Below are 12,340 nucleotides of genomic sequence, written 5' to 3'. Positions count from 1 at the left end.
ATCTTTTTTTTTTTTTTTTTTTTTTAAAAAAAAGACTCCATCTAAAAATAAAAAATAAAAAGGTCTGGGGATACAGCTCAGTGGTTAAACGTCCTTGGGTTCAATTCCTGGTACCAAAACAAACAAATATATATAGTCTATATGCCCCCATGAATGCTTATATTTAAGTAACATATATTCAATGTGGCTTCATAGGGTTATAAAAATAGAATGAAAATACTTGGGATGATAACAAAAAAAACCAAAGTGATCATATTCCTATAAAATATTATTCCATCTACTCTTGTTCCATAATTCCTTAGACCTCCACTATCAATTAGAAAGGGAAAAGTTTCAGCTCAAAAATATCAATTACATGTCAGTAGAGGGGGCAGAGAGAGAAGAGGCGAGGGGAGGGGAGGGGGGATAGTAGAGGATAGGAAAGGCAGCAGAACACAACAGACACTAGTATGGCAATATGTAAATCAATGGATGTGTAACTGATGTGATTCTGCAATCTGTATTTGGGGTAAAAATGGGAGCTCATAACCCACTTGAATCAAAGTGTGAAATATGATATATCAAGAATTATGTAATGTTTTGAACAGCCAACAATAAAAAATAAAAAAAAAAAAGAAATGCAAAATTCTCAGTCTGTCCTCACACAAAATGAATCATAATTATATTTATCTACATCCTTAGGTGATCCATTTTTGCTCATNATAATAATGTGGCTGCAAATTTTAATAAACCAACCCTTTGATTTATGCCAAAAAAAAAAAAAAAATATCAATTACATTTCCAAAAATTTTGAAATCAGTAAAAAAAAAAAAAAGAAAAGAAAACTGAAGCACCAGCACCTTTACTTCTTCTATCTAGTTTTTAAAGTTCATATTTGGATAAAACAAGAAATTTTTTTTCATTGGTGATATTGACATGGGAAAGGTTGCATCTATGCACTTAATTATAATGAAAAATGTGTTGGGGCTAGGGTTCTGGCTCAGTGGTTGAGCGCTTGCCTAACATGTGTGAGGCACTCAGTTCGATCCCAGCACCACATAAAAATTAAATAAAGGTATTGTTGTCCACCTACAACTAAAAAATAAATGTTTAAAAAAAAAAAAGAAAGAGGGCTGGGATTGTGGCTCAGCGGTAGAGAGCTCGCCTAGCACGGACGGGACCCGGGTTTGATATTGTGTTATGTCCATCTACACCTAAAAATAAATAAATAAATAAATGTTTAAAATAAGAGAAAAAGAAAAATGTGTCAATTTTACAAAACACAGAATTCTAAAAATTATGGACAAAGGTCATAGATGATGGGTTACATATATTTTTAAAATACAATGTAGGACTGGGATACGGCTGAGTGGTAGAGCACTTGCCTGGCATGCATGATGCCCTGGGTTCCACATCCATGGCAAAAAGCAACAACAAAAAACATACAATTTAAAAGAAAGTCAAGATTCTTCTAAACTAAAAAATGTTACAGGCATATGGTAACATACACTTATCTGTAATCCTAGCAACACGAAGCTGAGGCAGGAGAATCGCCAGTTTGAGGTCCTCATCAGCAATGAGACCCTTAGCAACTTAGGAAGGAACTGCCTCAAAAAATGTTTAAAAAGCACTGGAGGGGCTGGGATTGTAGCTCAGTGGTAGAGCGCTTGCCTCGTACAGATGAGGCACTGTGTTTGATCCTCAGCACCACATAAAAATAAATAAGTAAATAAAATAAAGATTATGTTCATCTACAACTGAAAAATATTTTTTAAAAGTGCTAGGGATGGCCAGGTGTGGTGGTGCACGCCTGTAATCCCAGTGACTTGGGAGGCTGAGGCAAGAGGATCGGGATTTCAAAGCCAGCCTCAGCAATAGCTATGCAATAAGCAATCTAGATGTAGCTCAGTGATAGAGCACCCCGGGTCCAACCCCCAATACCAAAAAAAGTTCCATTTTAGAGAACACATTATGAACACATCACTTTAGTAAATCCAATTGCTAAATTCTGAAGTGTTGTATGCATATTATATACTTGAATTTGCTGAGAGTAGATCTTAAGGTTCTTACCACGCACATAAAAACAAAAAATAATTGTGTGATAAAACAGATATTAATTAGCTTGATGGCAGTCATCATTTCACATTGTACATATCAAAACATCATAAACATATGTCTTATACACACTTTTTAAAAAATTCATTTATAAACAAAAAGCACAAGAAAGCAGTTACATTTTCAAAAAATATTATACACGCAATGCTAAACTTAGTATTCTATAAACACCTTAAAATGAAGATGTATAGGTAGACTTAACTTCACCGAAGAATAGCACATTTGACCAGTGAGAGAAAGGGGGGAAAAATCACATTTCCGCCTTTACTCGAAAAGTTCAGATCCTAGATAAGAACATCTTATATGTAAGAAGAGGATACAGAAAAATAAGAAAAGAATGGCAGAAAATGGCAATGCTATTTTCTCTGAGCTACATCTTCACACTTTTTTATGTTTTAATCTGAGAATAGGGTCTGGTTAAGTTACTGAAGCTGACCTTGAATTTGCAATCCTTCTGCGTCAGCCTTCAGAGTCACTGAGATTACAGGCATGCACCACCATACCTCACTATCCCTATGCTTTTCTAATGTACATCTCCAAGACTGATCAATGTATTCTAAGTCTCAACAAACAGTTACCTTTTAACTAAAATAAAGAATCAATAAATTTACTAAAGCTTAATATAAGTTACAATTACAAAGACACCTTAAAATTTTTAAATTCATTCTGTATAATAAGGTTATGTTTTAACTATCCTGTAAGTTATTTTAAAAAATAAAATCTATTAGAATGAATTTTTTTTTAGGAAAATCTAACAGAAATATTGCTCTAACTGCCTTATCTGCAAAAACCTCAAATTATCTGCTGAGTAGGCACATCAACTTCACAGAAGATTTCAGACATATGTTAAATACCAAGATCAAAGAGTAAAAGTCCTACCTTTGACCCCAAGCCAAGAAACATTACTAAAAAACTATTATTGTAGAGCCGGGCACAGTGGCACAGGCCTGTAATCCCAGCAGCTCAGGACATTGAGACAGGAGAATCACGAGTTCAAAGCCAGCCTTAGCAAAACCGAGATGCTTAAGCAACTCAGTGAGACCCTGTCTCTAATAAAATACAAAATAGGGCTGAGGACATGGCTCAGTGGTCAAGTACCCCGAGTCCATTCCCTGGTACAAAAAAAAAAAAAAAATTGTAGTCTATTTGTTTCAGGAAAAAACTACTTAATACCTTTTCCACTTTCAGAAAAATGTACATCTTTCTGAATGTGGATCTAATTTTAAGTTCTTAGTACAATCTCTATTTCACAGGTAAGACATCTAAGAAATGTGCTACTGAGTCATAAGCCAGGGAGAGGAATCTGATTCTAGTAGGTATCAATAGCCATTAAAAAGTTCATATTCAAAGAAAAGAGAAAAAAAAGTCCATATTCCTTGACCAGTAGTTACATATATGGAAAACCAAACTAAAGAAACAAAGGCAAATATAGAAAATAACACAGGTATCTAGAAATACTTTTAAAAAATTTATTGCATAAAAATGATATTACTTCTAACAGAAAAGTACAGTAAAGGAACCCATTCTCTTGCTGCTGGAGGTTTATAAAATATACTTCTGTTTGTTTTTTTTTTGTTTTGTTTTGTTTTTGGTGCTGGGAATTAGAACCCAGAGCCTTGTACATGTGAGGCAAGCACTCTATCAACTGAGCTATATCCTCAGCCCCCTATAAAATATGCTTCTGATGTTATGTCAACTGAAGATATCAAGACACAAAATTTTACAATGAGTTGTCTTGTAGCTACATACAAGTTCATATACAGACTGGGGTGTAATGGTGTATGCTTATAATCCCAGCCACTCAGGAGGCTGAGGCAGGAGAATCAAAAATTCAAGGCCAACCTCAGCAATTTAACAAGACCCTGTCACAAAATAATTTTTTATTTGTTTTCCACTGGTGCTGGGGATTGAACCCAGGGTCTTGTGCATGCTAGGCAACCAATATACCAACTGAGCTATATCCCCTAAAAAAGATTTTTTTAATATTTATTTTTAAGTTTTAGATGAACATAATATCTTTATTTTACATTTATGTGGTGTTGAGGATCGAACCCAGTACCTCATGCATGCTAGGCAAGCACTCTACCACTAAGCCACAACCTCATCCCTCTAAAAGAGGGTTTTTTTTTTTAAATTTTATTCTCTTTTATTGCTGAGTAATACTTTTTTTTTTTTTTTAAGGTTTTTAAAAAGTTAAAAAGTTGCCGAGAGTGGTGGCACTGGCCTGTATGTAATCCCAGCAGCTCAGAGGGCTGAGGCAGGAGGATCAAGAGTCCAAAGCCAGTTTCAGAAAAAGCAAGGCACTAAGCAACTCAGTGAGACCCTGTCTCTAAAATATAAAAGACGACTGGAGATGTGGTTCAGGGGTCAGTTGCCCTTGAGTTCAATCCCCAGTACCCAAAAAATAAAAATAAGTTTTTTAAAAAAGTCTGGCCCCCTGGGTTAAATCCCCAGCAACCACACACACACACACACACACACACACACACACACACAACTTCACACATAAAAGAAAAACTGAAAATAAATATCTACAAATAATTTTATTTCCTTTCTAATTTTTCTGTAATGCAATAATAAAGGTCCTATCTCTTAAAACTATCACACAGGAGACTAAGTTCTAATGTGAATATGAGAAGAAACCAATATTCAGACCAATAGCATTTTTCTTTTAATTTTTTAATTTTTTTTTTGGCGGAGAGGTACTGGGGATTGAACCCAGTAGTGCTTAACCACTGAGCTACATCTCCAGCCCTTTTTTATATTTTATTAGAGACAGAGTCTTGCTAAGTTGCTTAGGCCTCACTAAATTGCTGAAGCTGGCTTTGAATTCATGATCTGCCTGCCTCAGTCTCCCGAGCTGCTGGGATTAGAGGTATGCACCACCATGCCCAGCTTCTTTAATCTTAATTAAGTGCTTTCATGAAAGAATAAGTTATGAAAGAAACACAACAAGATTTGGGGTGAAAAATATACATGTAACATCTGTTGGTTGCAAAACACCATTTTGATATTTGGACTATAACTCCTAAAGCAGTAGGAGCTATAATCCCAGTGAATCTGTAACCCCAACGACTCTCAGGAGGTTGAGATAGGAGGCTTGCGAATTCAAGATCAACTTGGGCATCTTAGCAAGAACCTGTCTCAAAATTTAAGAAAAAAGAGCTAGGGATGTACCTCAGAAGCAGAATGTTCCTGGGCTCAATATTTTTTTTTTTTTTGCGGTGGGGAAATCCAACCCAGGGTCTTGAGCATGCTAAGCAAGCATTCTACTATTAAGTTATATCCCCAACCCAATTTCACTTTTCTAATTGTCAAAACAATCTAAACGTATTTGAGGATGCTCATTCATTTAAATATTGACTGTTAAATAAGTGCCACACATCTTGCTTGGTAATAGAATTACTCTGAGCAAGACAGATCTTGCCCTTCAGTCACATGACCAAGAGATGAGTATGAAAATAATCATACGTAAAACAACAAATGATATAAAAAGAGATTAATAAAGATATAAGTAATGACACTGTGAGAAGATGAGCCTAGAGAGTGGTAGGAAACACAGAGCTATAAAAGCAACTTCTGGCTTCTGCTCTATAGCTATTGGACCAGGAAGAATGAAGTCAGATATATTTAGGAGGGAGATCAAGGACAAACGAATAAATATGTTCTTAATTCAGTAAACCAAAACTTGCCAAGAAGTCTCTGGACAAAATAAGACCTTTCCTATGAAACAGGAAATAGTCTCCTTAAGTTCCACAGTATGTTAGAGGTACACTGATTCTTTGAAACCACTGGTACAATTCAGAAAATTATTAGTACTTCTCAGTCTTAAAAATGTAGCAGCAAAATAATCATTTAACCCAGTTAATCAGGAGATCACGTCTAACAACAGCTAGATAATAATTTTTCCTCCCATTTGAGTAACCATAGAGATTACCAGCCAGAGTTTAACTTGGTAAGGATTGCAAACCTATTAGCCACATGTAAATTCTAACATTCACATGTATACATACCTGCCATGACCACAAAACCAATGAATATGAACCAATAAAATAATCTTTGTTAATCTTATTACTGTATTTTCCAATATATACTCCAAGATGACAACATATTCAACCTTCTAGAATATTTTTAAAAAGACTTGAGTACGGAGCTCGGAAGGCTGAGACAGGATGATCACAAGTTCAAAGTCAGCCTCGGCAACTTAGCAAGACCTGTCTCAAAAAAATAAAAATAGCTGGGGATGTGGCTCAGTGGATAAGCACACCTGGGTTCAACTGCCAGTATCAAAAAGAATTTTTTTTTAATATTTGTTTTTTAGGTGTAGTTGGACACAATACCTTTATTTATTTATTTTTATGTGGTGCTGAGGATTGAACCCACATGTGCTAGGTGAGCGCTCTACTGCTGAGCTACAACCCTAGCCCCCCCCAAAAGAATTTTTTAAAAAGAATCTGATATAGGGCTAGGGCTGTAGCTCAGCAGCAGAGCACTTGCCTAGCATGCGTGAGGCACTGGGTTCAACCCTCAGCACCACATAAAAATAAACAAATAAAATAAAGGCATTCTGTCCATCTATAACTACAAAAAAAATTAAAAAGACTTTGATATGGCCAGAATTCACAGAAACTGCATACCAAATCAGACTTTCATTAGCTATTTCTGTTCCTACTTATGGAACCTGCAATAAGACTCTAGCCTGCATAAACCTGATGAATATTATTTTAAACTGTAGTGGTGCTTAACATTAATAAGATATTTTTGCTGGGCATGGTGGTACATGCCTATAAACCCAGCAGCTCAGGAGGCTGAGGCAGGAGGACCACAGGTTCAAGGCAGCCTTAGCAATTTAGTGAGACTGTAAGCAACCTAGTGTGAATCTGTCTAAAACTAAAAAAAATAGAAGCTGGGTACAGTGAAGCATGCCTATGATCCCTGTGGCTCAGGAGACTGAGGCAGGAGGATGGAGAGTTCAAAGCTAGCCTCAGCAAAAGTGAGGTGCTAAGCAACTCAGTGAGACCCTGTCTCTAATAAACTACAAAATGGGGCTGGGGATGTGGCTCAGTGGTTGAGTGCCCAAGTTCAATCCCCAGTACCTTAAATAAATAAATAAGCAAAAAAATAAAAATAAAAAATAGGACTGGGGATGTGGCTCAGTAGTTAAACCTTTTGGTACCAATCCCTGGTACCAAAATAATATGTATAATTTTGCAGAAAGTTTAATGTATATTCTATTTCAAAAATCATAAAATTTATATTATAGTATGATTAAGGTACACAAAGCACTTTTTAGTCTGCATCATTAATATACAATTTTTGTTAGGCACCCATCTAAAAAGCTAATATATCTGTTTAAGAGAAAAAGGTTAGGAGCTTGGGTTATGGCTCAGTGGTAGAGCCCTTGCCTAGTATGCGTGAGGCACTGGGTTCAAATAATAATCCCTTCTTAGGACTGCATGTAAATAAATAAATAAATAAAGAGAAAAAGGTCAGACAATGCCGCAGTCTGGCTGGGCACAAATCACGAGCCACTGAAGCAGGAACAAACTTTATTTTTAAACTGCAGGAAAACACTTCACACAGCTCCGGGGGAATCCTCCCGAACGCCACGAGGCTTCTCCAGGAACCCCCAGCCGGAAATATCTCTCTCGGAAATCCCTCCTCCTGCACTTCCCCAACCAATGGGAACTCTCGGGGAATCCCCGGAAATCCCCACGAGAACTCCAAAATAGTGCGAGAACTCAAAAGTTGCGGCAGAGGCGGATAGTAATGCCTCGCCTGTCAATCAATACTGTTGGCAAAATGCCAGGGGCCATACAGACTCGGCCGTGGCTCTCAGCAAGACAATTTCTCCAAATTCTCCAATTCTAAAATAATGCTCCATTAGTATACACAAACAGATACTATCTAACAAGTTTTAAAAATCCATTACTCTTTTAAAAGCATATACCAAGAGCTGTAGATATAGCTCACTCATAGAAGACTTTCTTGTTATGTACAAGGCCCTGAACTTGATCCCTAGCACCAAAGCAGGGAAAAGAAAAACATAAAGATAAATTTATCTATTAAGTCTAAAAAGCAGCAGCAAATGTTCATATATGTTTTGTATATATAAAATAACTTCCTAAAATTCCCCATTAAATATAATGTTTTGGTAGAAATGCAGATTTGTTACTGAAAAACGCTTCCCTGAACTTTTTCTAAACTTGCAGAAATTTCTTCAGTGATTCATTTATCTTCCTGGATTTTCTTAGAATCTTATTTTTAAGGGGTTCACATACTTAAAATAAGTAGTCAATTCTCACAGAATGAAACAACAATTCTAAATTGTGCATAATCCCTTCGTCTTATCTCTCACTACAATATCATGGGGGAAAGATGAAGACCCCAAACAAGACCTGCTACTCCAGTCTGTTCCTGCACCTCTAACAAAGAAATAAAACTTCTTGACTAAAATATGGTATCCCTCCCCTTTAATGGATTGCCAAGAAAAAAGGTTGCTGATTTGTGTTTCTCCAGCCAGCTAAGGTAACTAACGGGTTATTTCTTCCAGTCTCCCTCCTTCCATCTTTCCACTAGTAAGATTAATAATAAGAGTTCCATATCTACAAAAGGAGAAGGCAATAGATAAGCTCTAACCATTTGTGTATAGGAAATAATCACATGCAAATTGCATTGGTTTAAACATACCTGCTACATACCTTTGTTTCATCAATGACAAGATGCAACATGATTGAAACCTCCTAAAAATGAGATGCTTTTATAAATTTAGTTAAGGCAAATTATGCTAAGAAAGTGCAACAAGAAATCATGTGCACAACCATAGATTCCAACCTAGACACTGCAACTACTTTATCTCAAAGACTAACAACTGCTCTGAAATGCTATGTTGTAGCAACATGTCAATCTGCCATGAAAATTTTTTTGAATCTGGAATATGCAAAAAAATAAATTTACAAATACAACCCACTTTAGCATACCATTTAGCATATTTTAGGACATATAAACAAAAAATAACCTCCATAATATAGCAAGAATGAAAATATGATATTCATATTGCATTTTCTATTTCTTATTAATATCTCCCTCCAAAACCAATACTTATGTGAGTTAAACATATTTGTCACTTCAGGAAACCACCTACATTGTTAAAGTCTGAGTAGTGATTTTAGGTCTTTTTTAATTTTTATTTATTTATTTTTGCTGTACTGGGAAACTAAGGCCTTGCACATATGAGACAAGTGCTCTGTAATATCTCCAGCCCAGACCTTTTTTTTTTTTTAAACATTAAATGAGTGAAAAAAAACTTTTTTTCTAAATAACTATTTTTGGCACCAGGGATTGAACCCAGGGTAGCTTAAGCACTGAGTCACATGCCCTGCCCTTTTTATTTTTTGAGACATGTCTCACTAAGTTTTTAAGGGCCTCACTAAGTTGCTGAGACTGGCTTTGAACTTGAAATCTTCCTGCCTCAGCCTCCCAAGCCATTGGGATGATATGCATGTGTCCCTGTTCCCAGCTTAAAAAAAATTTTTTTTAAGAAAAAAAAAAAAAGCAGAAAGTGGACTTTAAGTAAAACATTAACTCAAATGGGAAAATTAAATTCAAATAATTATAATTATTTTAAAATATGTTTTACTCAAGAAAATTACAAAATAATTATATTTACTCCAGCCAAAAAAAATCTCGTGAACATGCTTAGTAAAATAAAGTTTCTACTCAAACTAAAATTTGACATTAAAAAAAAAGAACCAGGCTGGGGATGTGGCTCAAGCCGTACCGCACTCGCCTGGCATGCGCAGGGCGCTGGGTTCGATCCTCAGCACTACATAAAAATAAAATAAAGATGTTGTGTCGGGGTTGGGGATGTGGCTCAAGCGGTAGCGCGCTCGCCTGGCATGCGTGCGGCCCGGGTTCAATCGTCAGCACCACATACAAACAAAGATGTTGTGTCCGCTGAAAACTAAAAAAAAAAAAAAAATATTAAAAAAAATTCTCTCTCTCTCTCTGTCTCTCACTCTCTTAAAAAATATATATATAAAAAAAAAAAGATGTGTCCACTGAAAACTGAAAAATAAATATAAAAAAAAATCACTCAGAATAGCACATTTTAAAGAATTTTTTCAAAAAGAAAAAGCAATCAACTATAATTTTTAAAAATTGTTACCTTCCATCCAAGACATAAAATGAACATTTAATACTTTTTAAAAGATCTCTACCAACAAAATCAGAGCTTACATGGAAAATAGTTTTTTTTAAAAAAAGGCAACAGAGGGCTGGGGATATAGCTCAGTTGGTAGAGTGTTTGCCTTGCATGCATAAGGCCCTGGGTTCAATCCCTAGCACCACAAAAGAAAAAAAAAAAGGCAACTGAAATAGCAAGTATACAAAGTCAATTTTATGTTTAATAATACAAAAGATAACTAATTTTCAAGAAAAGGTAACTAATTTTTTAAATATACATACCTTTTATCAGTCTTGATAAAAGACACATATGGTCAATTTCACTAAATTTATCTAATTTCCAACCTTCACAATCCATTTCCATCTTTGTGCCCCAAACCTTTTTATTTGTAGAAAAAGTAAGATGTACATTCAAGGAGCTCATATTCTACAAAACTTTCAAGTGTGTCCAGAAGCCACTTTCACACTAACTAGACCACCACTAATTTAAAACTCAGAAGCCCTAATTTCACATTTATTCATTCATTTATTTATACCCATGCTGTACTCACACACTTCTCATTCTGCTAATGCAAATACAACTTCAGACATCAAAATTCCCCTAATGTTTCCTCCCTTCCCAATCCTGCCTTCCCAACTAATACAATGAACTCATAAAACTTGTCTTCCTAGATATTGCCTTCCCAACCCAAGAAACCAAAGTAGCAAAACAAAAACAATTAGTTACCAGGTTTCTCAGGGGGACCCAGGAAACAGATTAACAGGGAAGAAGCTTGACAGTCTCCCAACAGCACCAATTTACCCTGCCTCCACACTACCAAAACTACTCTGTATTTCCACCCCCTGAAAAACACTCAATTTTTCCACTAAAGCAATCTAATCTAATGAATCAAAACCTGCCCATCCTTTCTCTAACTCTCCTTCTTCAAGGCCTAACCTCCAATAAGAGGAAAAGAAGCAGAAATGAGGAGGGGGCAGGAAATGATCCCTTCCCCTCTATTCCCTTCCGGTGCCCTCTTCCAAAAGAATTGGTTGTAGAAAAAGTAAGATGCACATTCAAGGAGCTGGCCTTTTCTTTCCTGATCCTAGAAGATTGTTCCACAGATTTTTATCCCAGAGTCCCCACAAATAAACACTCTACACAACCCTACCTCCTTAAAGTAACTATAAAACAGAAAGTTGATGCCTCTACTATATCCTCTTCAAGCATCTGATAATATTTTCACAACTATCTAACGCTACTCTACTTAAAATATATTAAAAGGACAGGTCTCTTGTTTCTTTTCAGTGCTTCAACAACAATCCTAAACCCCAATTAACTTCAGTTGTGCTATCAATCTTTCATCAATATTTACAAAACCCTTATTCTTTCTACTACCCCATTTACTCCTCCAACACCCCGTATCTAACGAAAAAAAATCCCTAGATGTTGCAGGTATACCCCTTAAACCCTTCCACCAATATTACGTCCAAGTGTAGTTCTTTCAATCCTCAAACTTATTTTAAAAATTCTCAATTTTTTCCTAACCTCCCATGACAACTAAAAATCATTGGTTGGTTCTCTTAGCATTATCAACTCCTCAATAATACTTTAAAAACCCTGAATACCCTTACTGCCACACTTATCAGCTCCCCAATAATTTTTAAAACCCTCTGATGCCCACATACCCTTTCGGCTCCTCCATAACATTTTTCAAATCCTTCAATACTCTTGAACCCTTCGAGCTCACCAATAGCTACATAGCATCAAAGTCCCTACTACCTCTTTCTTCCCTAATATTTTGAAAAGGCCCTCGATACTCTGCTTCTAGATCTGTTAGTCCTGGATTAATACTGGTTTGTAAAGCCCTCGATCCTGCTGTCTCCTTCAAGATTTGATTATTCACATTTTAAAATCCCTCGATAGCCCTGCCATCTCCCTCAGATCTCAAACAGCAGTATTTTAAATTTCATTACCCCAATAGACATATTTTAAAAGCCCTCGCCGTCCTCGTGACCCCCCCCCCCGAACCCTACATCAACCACCGCCTCTACGCCCCTCGCTCTCCCTCCTCCCTCCGCC

The 12,340-nt window shown here is 36.2% G+C and overlaps 1 protein-coding gene across 7 annotated transcripts in view; it reads right to left on the bottom strand.

Annotated features, from left to right (window-relative positions):
* Window positions 1–12,340, bottom strand: part of Rbm27 (RNA binding motif protein 27) — a 79,392-nt gene that overhangs the window by 66,712 nt on the left and 340 nt on the right. The window lies entirely within an intron of this gene.

Source organism: Marmota marmota, unplaced genomic scaffold, assembly GCF_001458135.2.
Source record: "Marmota marmota marmota unplaced genomic scaffold, marMar, whole genome shotgun sequence".
Lineage (NCBI taxonomy): Eukaryota > Metazoa > Chordata > Mammalia > Rodentia > Sciuridae > Marmota > Marmota marmota.
This window is presented reverse-complemented; position numbering and strand designations above follow the sequence as displayed.